This window comes from Grus americana, chromosome 17 (assembly GCF_028858705.1).
Source record: "Grus americana isolate bGruAme1 chromosome 17, bGruAme1.mat, whole genome shotgun sequence".
NCBI lineage: Eukaryota > Metazoa > Chordata > Aves > Gruiformes > Gruidae > Grus > Grus americana.
Genome location: NC_072868.1, coordinates 17,074,572 through 17,096,283, shown reverse-complemented (window position 1 = coordinate 17,096,283; position 21,712 = coordinate 17,074,572). Strand labels below are relative to the sequence as shown.

Sequence of the window (21,712 nt, the reverse complement as noted above, 5' to 3'; positions counted from 1 at the left end):
TCTAAGTAGGAGACCATAAGTAGGATGTCAAGACAACATTTGATTTGTAAGAAAGGTTTATAAGTGCAGTTGTTTAAACAGAGGGGTTTGCTAGCCAGAGTGTCTGTGTAAAAGTGCTGAGCTACATTATAACTGCTCCTGAGAAAAAGCATCTGGACACATCTCAAATTCAACTCTCCCTTTAGGCAGAAATAAATCAGATAAGGACCCCGGACAAAGCCGAGTTCAAATCTGTCTTCCAACCTGTAACCTCTGCTGTGTAGGCCAATGTCTCCAAATCTCATAACTACAGGGATTATACCCTGGTGAGCAGAGGTACTTCCTCACTTTTAATCTTCCCAAAAGCACAGAATGTGCATACGGTAGCTAGCTAGGGGCTGGCATATGTAGAGCACAGAAATATCAGGCCAAACTGAAGGAGTCTATTGCCAGGGGCAATAGAAACACAGAACTACTAGAGAAAACAAGGGGTCTTAAAAAAGTCTTGTTGGTCTTACACTGACCTCCAAACTGCCAGATACCAATTTACTCCAACATTTTAACATGTGCGATTTTGTAAGATTGAGATTTCAGGTCTCAGAAATGTATTTTTAATATAAGTCAAAAAAGTATTTTTTTCAAATTAGAGTAATATGGTTGGTTGTCCCCATTTCAATGATGTGCCGATGATTTGCCATCGTAGACTACTAGCATTTAACCTTCAGTGTTACCAGGTATCTAGGCACATAGGGCCAAACGTTTGAGCTTCTATGCAGCAATGAGTAGACTCAACTGCAAGTTCTGCTTTGCCTCTGTTAGTATTAGGATATTCCTCAAGTCAAATGACCTTCAATCCTCTACAAACAAAAAGCTGGTGTCTGTTTGTGTTTATGGCTAAACTTTTCCAGCCCTAGTCACATATTTAATTGTTTCTGGGCACAATGGTTTCAACAATTTTATGAGGAAAATATGACTCACTGGCTTCTTGCAAAATATTTCTGCTTATGTTTTGTATTTTAAATTAGTAGCCACGTTTTTCTTTTAATATCTCCAAGAGGTTCACTTGAACGTGGTGAACTATGGCTAGAGTAAGGTATGCACATTTCCTTAAAATTTATAGTGTTCCAATTGTGAATGGCCAGTTGGTTAAGAGACACACACTTGCTTCTAGTTGTGTGTCTGCAAAAACTGTACCAGACTTCTATTTCCTTCAGCTAATTGTGGACACACGCATCGAGTTGATAGCCTAGGCAACAAGTGCCTACGTATCTCACTTGGTATGTCGGTAGCTCTGTGTCATGGCACTCTGTTCACTGGTTTCAGCAAGCAGTGGCTGCCAAACAAAACAAAAGCCAGTTTGAAATCAAGTACATTATCAGTCACTACAGAAGATAAACACGACTGAATGCAAACTATCAAATGTCAATCACTTCAAAGTCTTAGGATCATGTCTGCAATTCTGGATACATTATGTGATCATGACAATTTGTCTTACACTGCTTGATGTTAACTTTCTCCTTATATTTTTAGATTATTGTTGTTAGTTTTATACGTAATTTTATTTTTAAATATTTTTAATAGCTTTACTTGGAAGGACAATAGAGCCATTCTTCTAGCCGTTAAAACCGAACAGAGTCGATTTCATTTCGTATTATCACAACATAATCCTTTTCTCAGTATCAGATGTGCTCAACATTTTATTGGAGGGACTGCAGCCTTGACCCTAAAATATGTGGCTTATATTTGTGCCTATATAGAGAATCCTCTTAGTAAGTGGATTTCTGCATAGCATAGTAGATAGATTTTATCGTAGTGTTGTCATCTAGAATCTCTGTCTTTTTAGAGCACGGGTTTATAACATTCACTTCAGCTCCAAGACAGCCAAATTTGCCATTAATGTGTATTGGTTCTATACCATCTCTACTGAAACTCAGTTTTCACTGTACATATCCACAATCAGCAGTGATAAGTAGATGAACATTTAGGGACTTTAGAGACATTGTCTGGACTTACTCTAGAAATTATCTGTGATTCCAACTAATCATCTGCTGTTTCAAAAAAACCTTCAGTTGGAGGTGCTAAGTTACGCATTTCACTTCCCTGCATTTATTATAAACTCCACCACAATAACTGTTTTGCTGCTATAACTGCATCTGTATTAGGGGTTAGCTGACAGCAATATATATTGCAAACACTTAAAAGGCAAAAAGACAACCCTAACATAATTACACCAGAAAATTTCTAGCGTAAGTCAAATTTAAGACTGATTTTACAAACTGGGCTACATTTGTCTACCATTATATTGATGTAATCACAATTATTTTTCTTGCTCTCAGTTATTTCAAAACTCAGAAACAATGGAATTAACTAACACTTCTGGATGCTTATGATGGGTGGTATCCGTTTCAAAACACTTGCGGCCGACAATGGCATTTGAGTCTCTCATGACACCGATAAAGAAAAAAAATCAGATGGCCACACTGTATTACAATACTGCAAACTTTCTGAACAAAGTCTTAGGGCTGATCTGGGCCTGAATCACTCAAGCTTTTTGTGATTTCAATGTACCCTGGAAAAGGCTGGAAATTTCTAAACCCTGGCACGCACTTTGCAGCGTTGGACATCTAAAGAATCTAGATCGTTAAAATTAATGAAACTCCTGAGATGTGATAACATCATGACTCAGCCCTAGTTACTCTAAAGACAGATGTAATGAAGGCTGACTGAACAAAGAATGAAGTGACCATCTTGTGTACAGCACAGTGCTGAGTCCACTGGGAAAATACACCCTATATTTAATCTTTGCTCTTTAGCATTCTTTAGGAAAACCATTGACCTCAGTAGCAATGTCTATTCCGCTAGATAAACATTCCAAATTTATGATTAAAACCCCTTAACTTTTAAGCATTTTTGTTCAATTGTTAGACAAACATTCTATTTATACTGTTATTGGAAGAACTAAGAAAAATTTCTCTGATTATTTTTCTAGAGATGAAGAGTCACTTGAATTAGGGAGTCAGAAAGTGCCCTTGATGCTACATCTCAATATAGCTATTTTAACACAGCATTACACTCAAATAGGGATCCTTTCCTCAGATGCATCCTTTCTGTGGAAACGATTCACAGCACAAGGATTCACAGCAGAATCTGAAAAGGTTATAGGTAATTCTCTGTAACACTGGAATTCTGACTTGTGGATATCATCTTTCTAGAACTGGTCTCTCACACCAACGCATATAACCCGTAACTAGTCCACCACAGACAGGGGAAGAGCCACTGCAATTACAGATATGGAAAAACTATGTTGGTATTTTGTTTATAGAGAATCATAGAATTGTTTTGGTTGGAAAAGACCTTTAAGATCATCAAGTCCAACCATTAAACAGATTGGTGAAAATGGAGGTAATGGAGACAAATAGCTGCCTGTGATGAGCTTTGGAAAATTTTACCCTTAGTACTTCTATCATCCATCTCTGAGGCACTAAGAGGTAAATTTTGCTTCTCCCTTGCACTGTTCCTGCTCTCCTATCTCACCCCGACTAATGTCTTTTTCCTCCCTGGTTCCTATAATGGGACTAAAACAATGTAGACAGCTGAACTCGTTCAGCTTTCTTTGCAATCCATGCAGGAAACCATCTTTTACCAAAGAGGTATGTTTAGCTACAGTGCTGTAAAGTCCACTGGATATGTACAGAGCCATGAACAAACATTTTTCCACTCATATTCACCACGCATTTCTGCTGTTTTAAAGCTGAGCAATGTGAGCAGTTACATAGAAATTTTGCTACAAGTGGAGGATTTTGCTTCTCTACAAACCTGCACATGTGTTCCACAGAACTTCTTGGCCTAAACCTGTTTAACTCAGATTATTAGACGGGCCCTTTACTTTGCACCAAATTTGCATCTGTCGGGTTGTATTTTCAAAATCTCAAATGATATAGGAATATAACCCCATTCTCAAAAGTAATTTAGGCTCTTAAGAGTTAGCTGCATTGATTTTTAATAAGCATTACATTCATAGCTCCCATTATTTAGAAAGATGGCGCTTCAGTGTGTAACTCATTTGGATACTTTTGAAAATTTTATCTGGGCTGATTCAACTCTTAAATATATAAATACAACATATCTGACATACTTTCCTCCTAGCCATATTCAAGCCATAAAAAGAAAACCAGATAAACGGCTTTGATCCAAGTTATTGCTTTAGTCATTAGGCTCTTCTACAGCTTTATGCCAGCTTCTGGAAATGAAGTTCTGGAGTCCAGGTTTCCTATGCAGCCATAAATTTAAATGTCCCCTCAGACAGCTTCTCCTGCGCTGGAGGTAGCGTCTCTGATGTAACCATTTCTAGTGTAGTTCTTTGAACACTAGACTCACCTTTCAAGTCCAAGATGACCTGCTTTTCAAGGCTGCGATTCATAATGTTACTGTATTTCTAATTAGTTTTCATCTAAGCATACAGATCCAAGTTCTATTCTCAGTGACACTGGTGCACATCCAGAGGAAATTAATCAGTCATTTATTCCAGATTTCCAGTAGAATCCCGGCAGCAAATGTTGGCCTGCACTTAGTTAATGACCTGGAAACTATTTTTCAAGACATAATTTTGTGGTCAATTTTGTATCTCCCTCTAGTGGCAGCAGATATCAAACAAATGAAGCACAAAGGAGACCTTGTCACGGATCACACACTGATATATTGTGCTGATTTCTTTTATGGAAGTTTGTTACTCGTAATCAAGATTGGCTGTAAATCCCACTGTAACTTTTTGGTAACGTTGTGATAAGAAAAGCAGCAGTGTGCGCATATAACCAAAATCCCCGTTTAATTCCTTTGCCAGTATGTGGCACATGCACACAGTCACACGTAGTCTTTCCATGCTTGCCTAAATCATAGCTCTTCTAGTTGCTGTGAGTAATTCTGCACTGAGTTTTGCTTTCCTCTTCAGGGGAAGGCACAGAACAATTCACCCATTATCAGCTGATTTATGAGCACAAGGCTTGCTGCTAGCTCCTCTGGTTTCAATTTCGAACTTGATGACAAACTTGCAAGCCTGAATCAGAGATTCAGGAATGTGGCAGGCTCCACACACTAGCCTGACTTGCAGCTTTTTCAGCTTTGGCAGAATTGGAGTCTGCAGTTAGCTACATTATAATGAATCCTTAAAAACAAATTCCTAACAAGAGAAGAAGCAGATGGCGCTGAAGGAAGAGCAATTTACAAGTGATGAACAGGCTCTTCCATTTCTGACAAAGGAAAATTTGCCTAGCAGCAAGGCACTGAATCCTACCAATTCTGTCCTTGAGAGGTTCCTCCTTCTTAATTTGGAACCCTAAGGAACAATCTTCTGTAATACCTATCTCATTCTCCTTATCTTCCCCAATCTATGCCTGAATGCATGTTACAGATAGACTTATCAGGTGTGATCATGTCTCCATCCATCGGCTAATGCAGGAGCCTCCTAAAAGCTTATTTCCAGGTCAGTTATGAAATAAGGAAGGTCCTGTCTCAGTCTTAGGGTTGTGGAAAGTCCCACGTCTAAGCTTCAATAGAAACCACCATGTTTCAATTATTACACTGAGAAGGATACATTAAGCAAAACAGATGACAACCTTCCAGTAACAGTGAAATTTGATGTTCACAGTATGTGAGATGTATTTTGGTATCTTCAAAAACTGAAGTCTGAATCACAGTATAGCAGTATGTGTCCTGGGGCATGCTTCTGAAGTGGGAGAAACTATCTGTCATTTAGCTGTCTGATCAAGAAAATTGTCCCTTTATTAAGAATTAAACCATTAAGTCAACTTCCTGTGGCAACCGTGTTTTATTCCCATAAATGTTACCAAGACAATCTTGTGCCACAGAAATAATGAAGTTGCTAAGTTATGATCAGTATCCCAAAGAATACTGGAATAAAGCAGTAAAGTATACAGGATGTCATGTAAGAGGGAAATAGGAGAGAGAAAAGGTTTATGTTTTAAAGCAAAATACTTTCTTTAATGCTGAGTAGACATGGACTTAGTTTTTTGAAAGTCAGTATTTCCATTACTGATTAGTGAATCTTGCTACCTATCTTCAGATAATTAAAAAGGGTGTATTTTTTAGAAGGAGAGATCAAAACCAAGACAATTTAGAATGTCTCTCATTGGCCGGCTAACAGCTGAAGCACCAAAAAATTATTTCGTGTGTTTGAACATTTTATCTAGCCTGAATTTATTTAGTATCTTCTAACACAGGCTTGAACTTATTATATTTTCTAACAAATTAGGGTAGCTGTCATAGCAATCCTAACACTGTGTCCAGTACTAATGTGCCCTTTCTGTAGACACTCCACAAGCATATAAACTTTACTTGTGGAAGAAAACCCAAAAACCTTTGAAAATATGTGGATATATCTATACTTTCCCCTTCATTTCTTACCAATTCCTAATACATATGCTCTGACATTCATGGCCCACATTTTTTACGCTGTTATTCTCTGCTTTTATTTGGTTTGGGTTTGTTTTTAATGAGGTGAACTTTGCACAGCCCAACTCTAGCTCCTATAAAATCTGTGTCTTAAATGGCCAGATTTAGTAATTTTTATATAAGAAAAAAAAGGCCTACATACTAACCACACAGCTGTACTTGGAAACAGATGTTTTACCCCCTTTAAATTGAACTAATGAGGACAGGAATATGGAACAGATAGGTTAGGAAAACTTCTGTCTAGATTTTGAATTTGGAGTTATGGAAAGAGTACAGAAAAGACTGGTGCTTCCACATAAGGGGAGGGGAGAAGGATGGCAAATCCACTGAGGATGATTTGCACTGCTACATTAACTTCAAGGCAGTTCCACTTCACAGCCCTGTTCATCCCAATGCCAGTCCTACCACTTAGCTCCCAGGGGTATCCCAGAGAGCAGGCCAGACCCTCAGGTTGTATGAACTGCCCTAACTCTATTCAAATCCACCTATTTACACAAGTCCAGGATTTGGCTCTGTGCCTCCTTTGCATTTAGCAGGTGTGAAAGGATTCTAAATCACTTCTTTCAAGACTTCTGTAAAACATAAAGTAGACCAATTATTTAGGATCAGATGCTGTGAAAACCATAACTTCTGATAGAAATCTGACTAAACATGAAAATTTTTTAAACTAACTTTGTCCATCAGTGTGTTCTTAAAATACAAAGTGTCTTGTGTGGCTAGTTCAGAAATAGGTAGGGTTTTTAGGACCATCGCTTCTCTGCCCAATCTTGCTCCCATCGAAGTTGCTGGGAGCATTGCCATAACTTCAGAGAAAGGACGAACAAAACCTTTGCAGTCATGATTTGGTGATCACAGTGGAAAAATGCATTAGCGATGGCTTTTTATAGAAAAGATGCATCAGGTTTTCTCTCTGGTTCCTAGCTTAAGCTTCTTTAAACAATTACTCTTGATTTGTCTTTATATGCTCCCCATCAGTATGCTCCCTTGCAGTACAGAGCGAGTCCCTTGGACTGAGCCACAGCAGCAAAAAGGAATCTTCTGCTGTATAAGGCTTTGTGAGACACAGTCATTACATGCAGAGGAAACTGGGTTTAGTGGGGCCCTAGTTCCCCTGGGGACTACCATAATATAAATTATTAATAATAAAAATAAACATTGGCTAGCTTGAACTTCTCTTCATTCCCTTAAAGCTTATTTTTGTGACGGAATTAGCTAAATAAAGCCCACTTGAAAGAATGCTTAATTGCAAACTATCCAAACAAAACAAAATGGAACTAATTGGTTCTTAAATATTAAACATCCAAAAGGAGATGGCTTTGGAAACAGCTGAAAGACTAATGTATATTGTGATACATGTGGCGAAGCGAGCAGTTAAGCAAAATGCAGTCTAAACCAGACTACATTTACTTTTAAACCAGATATTCAAGTTTTGTCAGTCTGGTTCTGCCTAGAAGACAGCTTTGGATTATTTCAAGCCTAAACAGAATTACAGCAATAGTCTTTTGAAAATTATAAAATCAGAAGACTCAAACTTGTGTACTGACTTCTGGACATAGTTGGCCCAGGAAAAACTACAAAATCTACAACAATCATTACTCTATGGAGTGCCCCTTAAACCTACTGCAGCCTAAAAAAGATAGCTGAGCAAAGACTACTGTTTCAAGTGTTTTTTCTAAAGCAGTTATTTCCTTGGAAGTTGGGTAGGGAGAGCTCACATAAACAGTTCTGACAACACATCTCTGAAGGAGAGTGGTGATGCCTTGATCAGAATAACTGATTGCAGATCTGCCTTGGCTCTATAAACTTCCTTTCTTCAGCCCTGTGTTTTTGTTACGGCTATTTAATTCAAGTATTTCACAGTCAGCAAATAGAAAGAATCTGTTTGGGCATGTGAAAACTCCCTTTTGATATTCATTAAACATAAATATAGTTGCCACACTTCTTTCTTTAAACAGAAGTATTTCTAGCAAAACTAGAAAATGATCTCTCTAATGTGACTGAAATTTGTAAACAAACAACAAAAAAATCTACATTAGAAAGGAGCAAGAAGTAGATAAGTTACAACCAAAATCATACAGTAAAAATTCTTTTAAAAATTAATTAGTGGTAGAAGAATATTTCTTTGGAGGACCACTGTGTGCTGTGACATGAAATCAGACTAGTGGTAAGCCATTGAAAGTGCATTGCCTAATCAGCCACATGTTTACTTTCTCACTTATCAATAACTGACATTAACATGACTTCTGCCAGAGATAATAAATTCCTGGAAATGTCAGGATCTTCTACATCACCCAGCCCAAGCACAAGAGAGCTACTCACTGGGGGAAAAAAAAGCCGACATAACTAGAAGTGCTAAGCAGAAGTTGCTCAGTAGCAGGATCAGTTGAGATCAAACCACTTCAACATTTAGGCCAAAAGCTAATCAAATTTTAAGGTCCCTTGAAATGTTATGAATATCATCAACAAACACGGCAGGAGTCACTCATGAAAATGCATTTCAGTTTTGTGCACAAAAAAAAATCAATCAGCTCTCTGTCTCAAACTTCTTCAAACACTGCGAACCCAATTGTTTGTTCCCTAAGGACTCAAAGCCTTTACTGCAACTAGCAGTCACATCTGCTTAGTGTTTCATATTTTTCAGCATCACAAGGAGTTTTTCTTAGACCTTGGACTGGTTTATGCAGCAATTATGTGTAATTGCAACAACAAAACTCCAACAGAAGAGATAACTGAAGTCTTCTGCCAGTTTGTTTCTGCCTCTCTCCCCAAAATACACAGGCAATCCTGGCAAAAGGAGTATTCTATACGAGTATTTTGCCAGCATAGCTAAATCTTTATGGGTTTCATTTTTTAACATCCCTCTTAGCACTCACAGCTATGCCAGAAACTTTGTAACATAGATCTATACAGTTACACACAAAAGCTTTGTTGTTTTAATACATCTAGTATAATTTTGAAAAGTATTAGTAGTCTGCAGATAGTGTAAAAATCCTTTGACATGAACACCATCTGTGTATCTATACCATCATCACGTCACTGCTATCAGAATATTGGTATTATTTACTACAGAAGTCCTAGAATGAATGGAACAACTCGGCAAGCCTGTGCTTTATATCAGCATAGTTAAAACTATCCCTCAGACTTAAAACAATTAGTACTAGCACATGCACAAGTTTACTGTGCACTATAATGCTTCTGTACTTGCATATTTTGCTAATTCAGCCATGTTGGTAAAAGAAACCATTTTTCACAGTCCTTACCCAATTTAGGTGAGGGCAGGAATCTGTAATATAGACGAGGATTTAACATCTATAGAGAGGGGCTCATTACTTGTGTGTCTTTAGATACTACAAGGACTTTGCTAGTAAAGATGTACTGCTATAAAGCACCAGGGAAAAGAATACATTGTATTAGCATACCACACTGCCATAACAATATAGCTGCAGAAGCTTTTAATATCATATGGCTATATCATTAAAAGGCCCCTCAACTGAGACAAAATTATAGCAGTACTACATTTAAGCACAGAACAAAGCCTAGTGTGACTACATGGCAAGTGTAGAACAGCTACGATTCTCAGTTTATAAAAAAATCTGCGGGTGAGTCCTTCATGCCTCATAAAACAAGACTTATTTTTGTGATGTAAATTGACTTAGTCTATGTTACCCAGACTCTATTACCTACCTACGAGCCAATTATAATTGAGACCACTCTTGCAGAATAGGATCATGCCCCTTCACAAAACGGGGCCCCCTGTAAGAAAGTTCTCTTAGCTCCCTTTCAACATGGAAGGAGTGAACTGTAATGCTACCGTGCACACAAGAGCGTGAAGAGCTCTTACCCAACACCAAAGAGCAAAAGACTCGAGGTATCAAACAGTTCACTGTACATACTGATCATTAGTCCATCAGCTCCTGTTGTCCTCATAGAATGAGGACAAACAACAGTCACCTTCAGAATGTGGTAGGTAGGGAAATGACAGTCAGGTTTGCATTGTTACAGTTATTAGAGCTGCAGAGAGATCTAACACAAAAATGGATGGCCAAATGCACAGTCCATATTCACATAGCTGTTGCTTGACTGATAATTTAAGGAGTCCTGATGATGGATGAGATCACCAGCAAAGAACTTTAATTTCAGGACAACACATAGGCAAAACAGTTCGATACCACAGTTTTGTGATGACTCCAGTGATATCAAAGGCTCTGCAGTGCACGTGCACTGATCTGCCCTTTTGGCATCAGACAGACACGATCTGTGAAAGACTTAATCGTCACACATCTTGCCAGATGAGCCCGAGATGATGGCAGCAGTGTCCAGAATGCTGAAAGGTGCTACAAGCACAGCAGTGATATGCCTTCACATTAAAGACGAGCCATGCCTGGCTGGAGAGGCAGTAGATAGAACAGTATGTCCCTGTGATGTTCTGTGTCCCCTGGCAGTTTTCCCACACTTGCAATATGACCCTCCAACCATCAGTGCATGGATCATTGATCTCACGAACTCACATTTGTGATCCTCTACAGAATCGTCATTGACAGCGTACAGCCCAGAGAACTTACTGGCAGAAAATCACTCTTGGGTGACCTTCAACATTCAGAAATGACCATTCTGATACAAAACGTACATGTTGACAAGTGATTCCAACAATATACTAATCCAGATCCAGAATTAAATCCAGATCCTGACACAGTTACAGCACCAATGGCACACGGTGCATTTTATTCAATGTTATAATAGAAAAATGGTGGTTTGCTCCATATGACTTGGCTTACTCAAGAGAGATATTTTACAATAAGCTACAGTTTTACTGTATTGTAAAGATAATCTGACAATTACAGGTCAAAGTATATATGCTTATTGCTTTCAATGAAACTAAAAGCAGTCAAATTCATACACTTATGGGGGAAAGATTCATCATGTATTAGTACAGCTCTGGAGAAAACAAGCTAGGCTGGGCAGACACAGAAATTGTGTCTGGACAGGAAATCTTACCAGAAGATGCAGTACATGTTCTTATCCACAGCCTTTCCCTGCAGAGCACATACTCCTTAGACTTGAGTTCTTGAAGAACCCAAGCTCGAGCAATTTTGAGATACTTTGCATTGCTACTTACTTGTTTTGCACTTCTGATGTTTGTTTGCAGGCAGCTGGGATGCCTGCACTGGTTTTCTAGGGTTATTTAAATTCTTCTTTATTTGTTAACAAATTATGTTGGTTGCACAACACATTGGCATGTGAACGCTTCAGAAAAAGGGAGGGTCACAACTCAGCCTCAGTGGAATTAGGAACAAGATCCATTGACTTCAGCAGAGTTACACAAAGGATAGCTCTATTGTTTCCATGGGAGTTGTGGTTAATTAAAGTAGTATTTCCCGTCAGCTTTCTACACGCAGAACTCTCTTCAAAGGTGGCATTACCTTGAAGATCACTGTGTGGGCTTCCATTTCAGACAACAAATAACAAAAGCCTAGTGGCAGATTTTCATGAAGTCTGAGCATAGACTATTGTACTAAAGGCATGAGAAAAGGCATGCAGTATTGTGCAGTTATATATATCTATACAACAAACATATAGTCATGCTGAAGCTGTGATGTTACTGATGGAATTAAACTGATGCATTTTTAGACACGATGCATCCATGGTTAACTTTTGTTTTGTCCTCCACTGTAAAAAACAGGCAATTAACTAACTACAAAGCAGCTATCTCCAAAACTTTAGAAGAGCCTGTGAACTTTCTGTATAGATCAAGTATTAGCCACATTTTCACACACAGTTATCCAATATGTACACTCTATTGTAATAACTGCTCAAACAGCTGCATAGGCATTTGGAATACCTCTGTGTGTCAAATCCTTTTGAAAACTCTGGCCTACTATTTTAACTTCACAGATCTCATCAAACAAAATCCTTCCTTAGGATCTGGAGAAACTGTCTAAACCCTTTTTGTAAAATTTCACTTGCATCATGTAAAAATTGCAAAAATTCAGTGCATAGGTAAACTGAAGGTTATTTACATTTTGTCTGCAATAGTAGAAATATAAACCTATTCATGCTAACACTAAAGCAGTAAACATTAAGATTTTAAAGCACACTGAGGTCTTTGAATTGCCTCCCTGTTTATCCATTGAGTCCAAGTATTGGAGAATGATTTTTCCTTCTTCAAGTCTGTAGCAATTTAAATAATAAAACAGAGGTTATGTAAGTGCAGAGAATTATGGAAAAAATATAAGTGGAAAGAACATATTTTTAAAATGCACTTGAATAACTCAAATACAGCTGAACTGACGTTATTCAGACTTTCCAGTCTTATTCAATACTGGATTGAAACCAAGCACAAGAAATTTCAGGCCCAAAGGACATTTTTAAGAAAATTATAAGTACCTATATTTCTAGCTTACAATGTCTGTCTGGGAAAGCTCTACCACCTAAAGAAAGACTAACTTATCTTCTCATGGGATCAAACAAAAGGGATGTGAACTAATTAAGGGGGCATTTGGATCAGCCTGCAAACATAAAGACTGATTCAGCCCCAAAGAGCACCCAAACCAGAAACCTGGATTCAAATATCTGTGGTCTTCTGGCGAAATATGGATGCAGATTCAGATCCCAGTGGTACATGAAAGTTCATTTCTAACCTGTGCAGACACGAGCTCTAGGCCCAGCTCTGCATTCCTTCCACACCCAGAATTGGAGTTCTGCCTGAATAAGGAATGCAAGAGAGAAATTAATTTCTTATCTTTATGGCAGATCTTGTTTGGTGATGTACATGCCTGTGAACCTGCCAAAACTCAAAAATGTGTGACATGGTATGCAGTCTAGTTCCAAAACTGATAGATTTTGAAAGATTACTCTTGTAGGGCACTTAAAATAAGGTAAAACTATTGTCATAAGCATAAATAACTGCTCCTAACTCTACTATACCTGAATATATTCCGATACTTCTGTTACAAATAATTTTCATCAATGGAAAAGTGAAGATCCCAGATTTATATGAAAAATGAGTAACGAAGGGAATAAATTATTTATTTCCAAACTGAGGGACATTTAAAAGTATAGCTATATGAAAAAAAATATTAAAAAAGTAAATTTCACAGAGGGAAAATGATAAACAAAACAGACAAACAAATAATAAAATAAGGCTTCTTGGCGTAACACTGTATGTCCATTATACTCCAAAATTGCAGGGTAGCATTATGCATACAGATGCACATGGTAACATTTTTCCATCACTCCAAAGGGACATGAACTTCACCCTGGCTTTTGATAAGATAAATGAAGTTATGTTTCCTTCAGCTGCCCAGCCAGCAGTATTTCAAAATTCACAGAGAGAAAGACCTTCTGAATGCATGAACGACAACTGTGGAAACAAGTCTCTTTATGTGTGGATCTTGGCCTTTGTTCAATTTTCCCAGATCTTTCAGTCAAATTTATACATGAAATGCCCACCAATGTTAGTTACAGATGCTGTATTTTATGATATGTCTGTGATAAAATTGAAATCCTAGTGCAGACACAATTCCATCAGCCTTTTTTTTTTTTTAGTTTAAATTAATTTGGTCAAAAATCAGCATAAATTCTACCAGAAAAATCTCTTTTGGCAAATACTAGATGTATCCACATTTGGAGAGTTTCTGACACAATTATTACATGTGCCAACCCATTCTGCTGTAGCTGTGGCCTTCCTGGATGTTTTTCTCCTTATTCTACCTCAAACAGTATGCAAAATGGTAGGATAAAGATGCCCTTCTGTGGTCAAAACAGTGAAAAGAGGATATTACGATAATTCATGCTGCATTTCGTTCAGACAAATATTTTCATAATAGTTGAGAAAAAGATATTGAATAGAGTATTCTGTGGCAACTAGTCTGACAAAAAGAAATGCTAGCTAAAATCAAGGGCTTTGGCTGCTTTAAGGCTTCCTAGGCAAGATTAAATCAAAATACTGTGTATATACATTCCACCTTTCATCAGCATGTCAATTGTAGTAAGTAAGAATGTGCTATTAATTCTCATCATCAAAATCTGGGATAATTTTATATAGTCAAATGTTTCCTTACTTTCACAGAAACAACTATTACTGGAAATAGTTTCCAAAGCATGTTGCAAGTGGAGCTAAGTACATCAGCTAGCACATTGCAAACTTTTCAAGGAAAAAGTTTCTAAAAATGAGTCAGGATTTAATAAAAAACGTCTCTGAGGTACATAACTCATACCCATAATAGAATATTTTTCAATTTTCAACCCCATATAGAGAATTTTAAAATGCTAACAGATGTATAAAACAAAAAAGCAAAATTCTCCCTTATTCTCTGCTGTGCACACATATAACACAGAGAAACCAATACGAGGCTCTAAAACATGAATACTGCTTTTACATTTTCCGCTAGAAAGACAATTTGCTTGCAATTCCTTCTCCCTTTAAATTGTTTCTGTGGCAACACATCTGGCGCTATAATTCTGGGCCAGAACATTAACTATCCTGAAAGAAGAAAGTTACGTTGTTCTGGTCTGCAAGAATGTGAAGCAGAGAGAGATCTGCAAATACAAGTAATCAGATAACCCTTTTTGCCTTCATAGGCATACAGAATATTAGCTACCGATACTTACGCAGAGCTTAAAATCACAAGTTTAAAAATGTTTCTACGATGGTTAGAGAAAACTCTTGTGGTGAGCACACAATCTGAGCCAGCTTTTTTTAAACAAAATGACGAGTGCTTTGTTACCACTGTTCCTACCATATGAAATAAGTGAGAAAAGTATTCAGCTAAGAGGAACAAGGTTCATTCCCTAATCATAAATATAACTCTCCCTACGTAATGGAGAAAGATTGATATTATTTCGTATCATCTCCCTAGTGCTATGTAAACATTACAATATTATCACCACTTTACAGATATGTCAGGAGCACATAAGGCCAAAGTGTCTGAAGTGTTCGTTAAACTCCGATGTCCCTGCCATTAGTTACCCAAACTGAAACATGCAGCCCTCGGCTCTCTGTTCAGGACCAATAGATGTTACTGGCCTTATTTTAAATTATAGGAACCTATTGACACTTAGTGTAAGTCTGGGACATCCCATCTTGAGCATCCCAGCATTCTCAAAATTTGTAGACTGAACAATTTAGCTGCAGAGAAAGAAAAGAAAAACAAGAATAAGAGCTCACAGCCCCAATTCAGTTTGCTAAGTCAACAAGTGAACAGTTTTTTTAATCATTAATAATCCTGACAAGTCAGTCTGAAATCTTAAAGTCATACTATCTGACTATGATCCAAAGCAAGTTATTACGTGTATTTTACAGTGCAACTGAGATTGATGCCTCAGGATATAAACTCTACCGTGGATCTTAATTCATGATACAAGGGCCAGAGCAATTTGCAAGGACTACTGCATTCAGTTAATTCAGCCTGGAGTAGCAAGAGTTTAAAAAATAAAGAAAATAGGTTTTTGCTACTCCATCAAGTAGATAAGGGATGAACTAATGGAAAGAACATATCTGATGAATAACAAAATATCACTGACAGTTACTTTTCCAATAATAATTGTATTTTAAGTTCCCCATGAAACAAATTTTATTATTTAATTTGAAACAGCTAAATTCAAATCTAGAACAGTTGCATATAAATTGGTTTGCTAACTATGCTTACAGTATTTTCTGTATTAGTGACAAAGAAAACAAGATCATCTTGGTGTTCTGAGCCTCCAAATTACTAATGATTACATGCATTGATTGGCTGAAACCCAAGTTTTTTTTGCCTAAAATGTTAAATTGAATAAAAATTATGGTTTTTAGGCGCTCTGTCTTTGAAGACATACTGGTTTAAAGCAGTCTGTGCTCAGGGAGAATAAACTGGCAACTGAAATGGAAAAGTTGAAAAAACTGGATAAAACCTGGTATTTCACAAACATGTACGTCCCTTTTGTGCGTGTGGAGGCACCATCTCACAATCAGAATTAAACCCAGGACCCTGAGCACCTCTAGTCATTAAAGGCTGGCTGGTGCCCTTTGCAAGTCTTGCTGTCTGTATAAATTTGGATTGTCACCAGCCAACCACCTTCCAAAATCCAGTTCTGGCCGATAACCATCTGGATAATTCAACTCTCTCTGTTCCCTTTTTCTCAGCCTTTTGGCTAAGATCGAGTGTGTATATTTAAATAATATTAAACCTACAATTTTACATAAAATACCTCCTTCACTTCCAATCTAGCCTTTCTATTTATTTCATGCAAATGACATAATTAACAAACCTGAGACAGTTCTCACTCCCTTGCTTCACCTTGTATAACTTTCTATACACAGAACCTCTGTTTTGTCCTGGTGCACTATAACTCCACATTATCACTCCTCAACCCCCTGAGAAAGAGACACATTAAAATCATAACTTTCCCCTCCTGTAGACTGAGTCTGGTTTCCCTTTCTAGACGTAATGGCTCTATTCCACTTCTCAGGTTCTTTATGAGGATATTGCAGAGGAATATTTGTGGAGGAATTAGTAGTGGAAGGGAATAAAATGACATTGGTGGATCTGCTATTGCAGGGTCCCAAGTCCCTGCCTGGGTTGCTCCGAAGGAACCCAGGGCTAGAGTGAACATTGTAGAGCAACTGTACTGCTGCTTTTTGTCTTGATGAAGGAAATCATGTCATCTTTATAGTACCCCTGAGGAAATACCATTACATAACTCACTGTTTGGCCTATATTTCCCCGTTCTTGGCTCCATGGTGTTAACAGAAACACCACTGCTTCACTGCAGTTACTGACTCGAGAACCGAGCCCTGGATAGGGATGCAGGACCTGCCCTCTCAGGGAAGCCCTTTAATTCCTCTAAACACTAGCCAGACTCTTATCGGAGGAAAATTTTACCAAGTGTTTTTCACTACCATATCGCATGTGTTGCATCTCATACAAGTTTCTCTCTAGAAGTGGGGCATAAAGTGGGCTGGGCCTGCCATTCAATAACAGCTCCGTCCCATTTTGGCAGGTTTTGTGCAGCTTTTCCTGCACTACTACATGTGGTGCTTATGTCATCCACTCTGCAAAATTTAGAACAGCAGCATCTAAGTAATCAACTGCACAAGAAATGAATACAACAGAAAAGTTGTTTCTAATATGCATGTTCCTTTAGACACCACATCTTTCTCAGACTTATCTCTCCATTCAACATGAACTGTTCCCTCAGATATATTTTGCATTTACTACCCTGACAAATTATCTTCCTCTGCTTTTTTTTTAATTAACGTATTTCCAAAAAGAGTATGTAATGCCCCTCATTAAAAGGCGTAGCTCCCATTTTAGAGCTGTGAAAACACAGATTAAGTCTTGATCCCAACAAAGGAAATGACGGAAATGACTGAATCAGGGGTTTTGAGTACTGGTGCTGTACTCTGGTTCAATACTCAAGAAATGGCTCAAGAAATATGTAACCTTGTTTTTAAAATTCCTTCAAGTTTCTTTGGTTGATGAACAACTCAATTTCCATATGGCCCAACTTATTTAAAACACTTTTTAAAAGGGGAAATTAAACTCTGTCTGAAGCAAAATGTAACTGGGCTGTGACCCAAAACCTCAATTCATATTTATGAGCAAATAAAATGTAAACTCTGGACAGACAAAAAGAGTTAACTAAAATATAACCAGCCCATACAATGACACCTCCAAAATGCAAACCCTACAGGATGGCATAAACATTGTCCTGCTCCTTTTCCACCTGCTCCAGCCAGGCGTTCACCTCCCAGGTGGTTCCTGGGTGTTTCCTGGCGTGAATGTGCTTACCCCGGACAAAACCTACCGCACCTCTTTGTGGCGGTGCAGCCTCTGCGGGCGCGCCAGCATCCTTCGAAGCTCGCCTACTTACAGATGCCCGCCGATTCCTGAGGAGCCTACCCCCCCTATAGGTGACATGCACCCCCCTATACGTGCCGCGCCCCCCTCTCGGTGCCCTGCCGCTCTCACCTACCGATGCGGTGCCGGTGCCTCCGCGCTGCCCCGCGCGTCCCGGACACCCGTCTCTCTGCCGGGTGCCCGAAGCGGCGCTGCCGACTGCTCCGAACCTCCCGCCGCCGGGCAGGGCGGGGGGCCCGGGCCGCGCTCGGCCGGTGCGCAGCGGGGCGGGCCGCCGCCTCTCCCCGCCCGGGGCCGGCACCCCGCGCTCCGGCCCGCAGCCGGGCGTTCCCGGCGGGATCCGCTCCGCGGTCCTCCGCGGCCAGGTGTTTCCTACCCGCCCGCTCGGCTCCGCTCGGCTCCGCACGGCTCCGCGGCGGCTAGCGGCGGCGCGGGGAGGCAGGGCCCGCCGGGAGGGCCCCGATAGCCGCCGCTTATCGCCGCTGCCTGTCACCCAGCTGGGCTCCGCTTCCAGGAAGCCGCGGCTCCGGAGCGCTTGTTTGCTGCTGGATGCCGCTCGCCCCGTCCCGCTCGCCGCCTCCCTCCCTCCGACCCCCCTCATCCTGGCAGGGGGGCTGGGAAAGTGCAACGCGGCTCCAGCACATGGAGCCTGCGGTCCCGGCCCGGACCCTCTGCTATTAATCAGGGAGCATCCCAAGCGCCCCCTTGCTTACTCCAGCTGTTTTACTCCAGCTGTTTTACTCCAGGCCCCTCTGCGCCACAGGGCAATGACAAACCGGCTACACACGCGGGGACACCCGCCCCTGCCCCCCCGTTCATTCCTCCGTTCCCCTGCCCCCCAGTTCCTACCCCTTCACTTCTCAGGCATTTTCTCCCGTGCTCAGATTCCCTCCCTTCCTTCCCATCTTCCCCATCCATTGCTCTCTCCTCCTTACCCCACGCTCTATCCCTTTCAAGACTCCCTCCTCTTACAAGCCTCAGTCTTTCCCTAATCATCTTTCTTTCTCTTACTGCCTCCTCCCTTTCCCAATCCTACCCTCCCATAGGCTTTCTGTTATTGAAGACGTGTTATTAGCTTTGTCTTTCATTCCTCATAAGCAAAGCCTGCTCCAAGCCCTTTCTGCTGTACCCACTACTGACCTCCTGGTCGCTTCTTCAGGCAGGTCCTGTTCCACGAGAATGAGCTCCCTCCTGCTAGCTTTCTAGACACCTTCCAGATAACCCTGGCAAAAAAACGTGAAATTGTGATGTAGAAAGCAGGCTGAAATCCTCCCTGGTTCCTTGCCTCACCATATGAACCCACACAATCATACCTCTTTTCTGATGAACTATGCCTTAGCCAGGCCTTTTGTAAACACTGACACACAAACATGTTCTTGCCTTGGGCAGAGCACCTTGGATTACGTATGTCTCATCCCTTTTCTATTTCCCCCTATGCTTTTTAGCACCATTTCCCCATAAGGTTAGCGTGCTGATTGACTGACAGCACTGGAAGCTAGACACTCCCCATGAGGAAAATAAACTGACTGTACGGAATTTGGACATGCTCTTATGATAACTTTATTACTAATACTGTTTGCTCCCCTCTTGACCATATTCAGCAACATCTAGGACACATACCAGACTCTTCCATCCTGTTTCAGGAAGATAAAACACAAACTAAAGTTCTCAACGCACCAGATGACCAGAGATCATATACAAAAACCCGTTAGGGCAGAGTTATTATTTTCTTTTGCAGTACTTTATGAAGTTGATTATGATTTGTGTTTTTCTGTGTGCATGCTTAAAAGAAAGAGGTGAGGGAAGATCTCTTGTACAGCTGAATATGTTTTTAAGAGGATACATGAGGGAATTGACACACATGAAAGTGAGAGCAGTAAGAGACAAAACCAGATGGGCTGATGGAGTTGGCTGAGCAAACAACTCAAGCACTTCGGGTTTTATATATATTAGAAAGAATGGTGCTGAGATGCAAGTAAAAGTGGGTTTCATACCAGATTCTGAAAATGATTGGGGCTTGGAGCGCTGAAAAAGGCAATGGTGATACACCATGGAAAAGACTAGTACCAGAGCTGGTATACCTAGCAAGACAAAGCAAGGAGATGCAAATACATGGACTTGTACAGGTAAGTACATGACATATTCTAATAATTGTAACTCTACTAACTGTTCTCTTCATTTTCCTAGTATTCTGAGGTTTTACCATCAATCACACTGACTGCTTGAAGAATCCCCCCCTGCCCCTCCTGGCAAATATAACCACAGCAATTCAAGATACGGGCAGCTCCATGTCCTGCCTCTCTGCTGGGGTTTCCAATCTTACAGGACAGTCATCAAAGCTGGATGTGTGCCCCAGCCTCAGACCCACCAGTGTGAACGGTATCAGATCAACTCATGGAGCTACAGGACTGTGCTAAAACATGGACTGTGAACTGCAGCCATTTTAAGTAAGGACTCATGTCTTCGCCAGTGTCGTGGTTTAACCCCACTGGCAACCAAGCCCCACGCGGCCGCTCGCTCAGTGTCCCTGCAGCAGGATGGGGGAGAGAACCGGAAGGGTAAAAGTGAGAAAACTGGTGGGTTGAGATAAAGACAGTTTAACAGGTAAAGCAAAAGCCACGCACGCGAGCAAAGCAAACCAAGGGATTCATTCCCACTTCCCATGGCAGGCAGGCGTTCAGCCATCCCAGGAAAGCAGGGCTCCATCACATGTAACGGTGACTTGGGAAGACAAACGCCATCACTCCGAACGTCCCCCCTTCCTCCTCCTTCCCCAGCTTTATGCGCTGAGCGTGACTCCGTATGGTACGGGATGTCCCTTGGGGCATGGGGGTCAGCTCTCCCGGCCGTGTCCCCTCCAACTCCTTGTGCACCCCCAGCTACTCGCTGGTGGGGGGTGTGAGGAGCAGAAAGGCCTTGACTGTGTGTAAGCACCGCTCAGCAGGAACGAAAACATCCCTGTGGTATCAGCACCGTTTCCAGCACAAATCCAAAGCACAGCCCCGTACCGGCTACTGGGAAGAAAATTAACTCTACCCCAGCCAAACCCAGGACAGTTGCCAACCACATAGCAGGGTGAGCACACGGGTTATTTTAAATCAACTTAACTGGAATTGCAGGAGGACATTTGTCAGAACACCAAATCCCTGCAGGAGCCTTACACATCCAGTTGACCAAAACCCCTTTACTGTTACTGTCATTTCCTCCTAAACATGAAACTTATAATAAATTTCACAGACCAGACTCTCAGCTAATGCAAATGACCAAGGTTCCATCACTCTGGGTGCAGATGTCCCTATTTACTTCAACTGAGGATTGGCTTTATGTGTTTTTACTCCAGTTCATTTTTTATTATCTTCATTTGCTGTGTCTTCATCTGGTATGTTTATGTGGCTGGTGCTTGGTTTTCATTATTTTTAACTGCA

At 40.3% G+C, this 21,712-nt stretch overlaps 1 protein-coding gene across 6 annotated transcripts in view; it reads right to left on the bottom strand.

Annotated features, from left to right (window-relative positions):
• Nucleotides 1-19,500, bottom strand: part of RIPOR3 (RIPOR family member 3) — a 53,535-nt gene extending 34,035 nt beyond the window's left edge. For 2 of the 6 annotated variants that reach the window (XM_054845162.1, XM_054845156.1), the window contains exon 1: nucleotides 18,403-18,657. The gene's annotated coding sequence lies outside the window, so the exon portion shown is untranslated. The other 4 variants (XM_054845159.1, XM_054845160.1, XM_054845157.1 and 1 more) reach the window with 4 other exon arrangements.
• Between the last annotated feature and the right edge of the window lie 2,212 nt (nucleotides 19,501-21,712).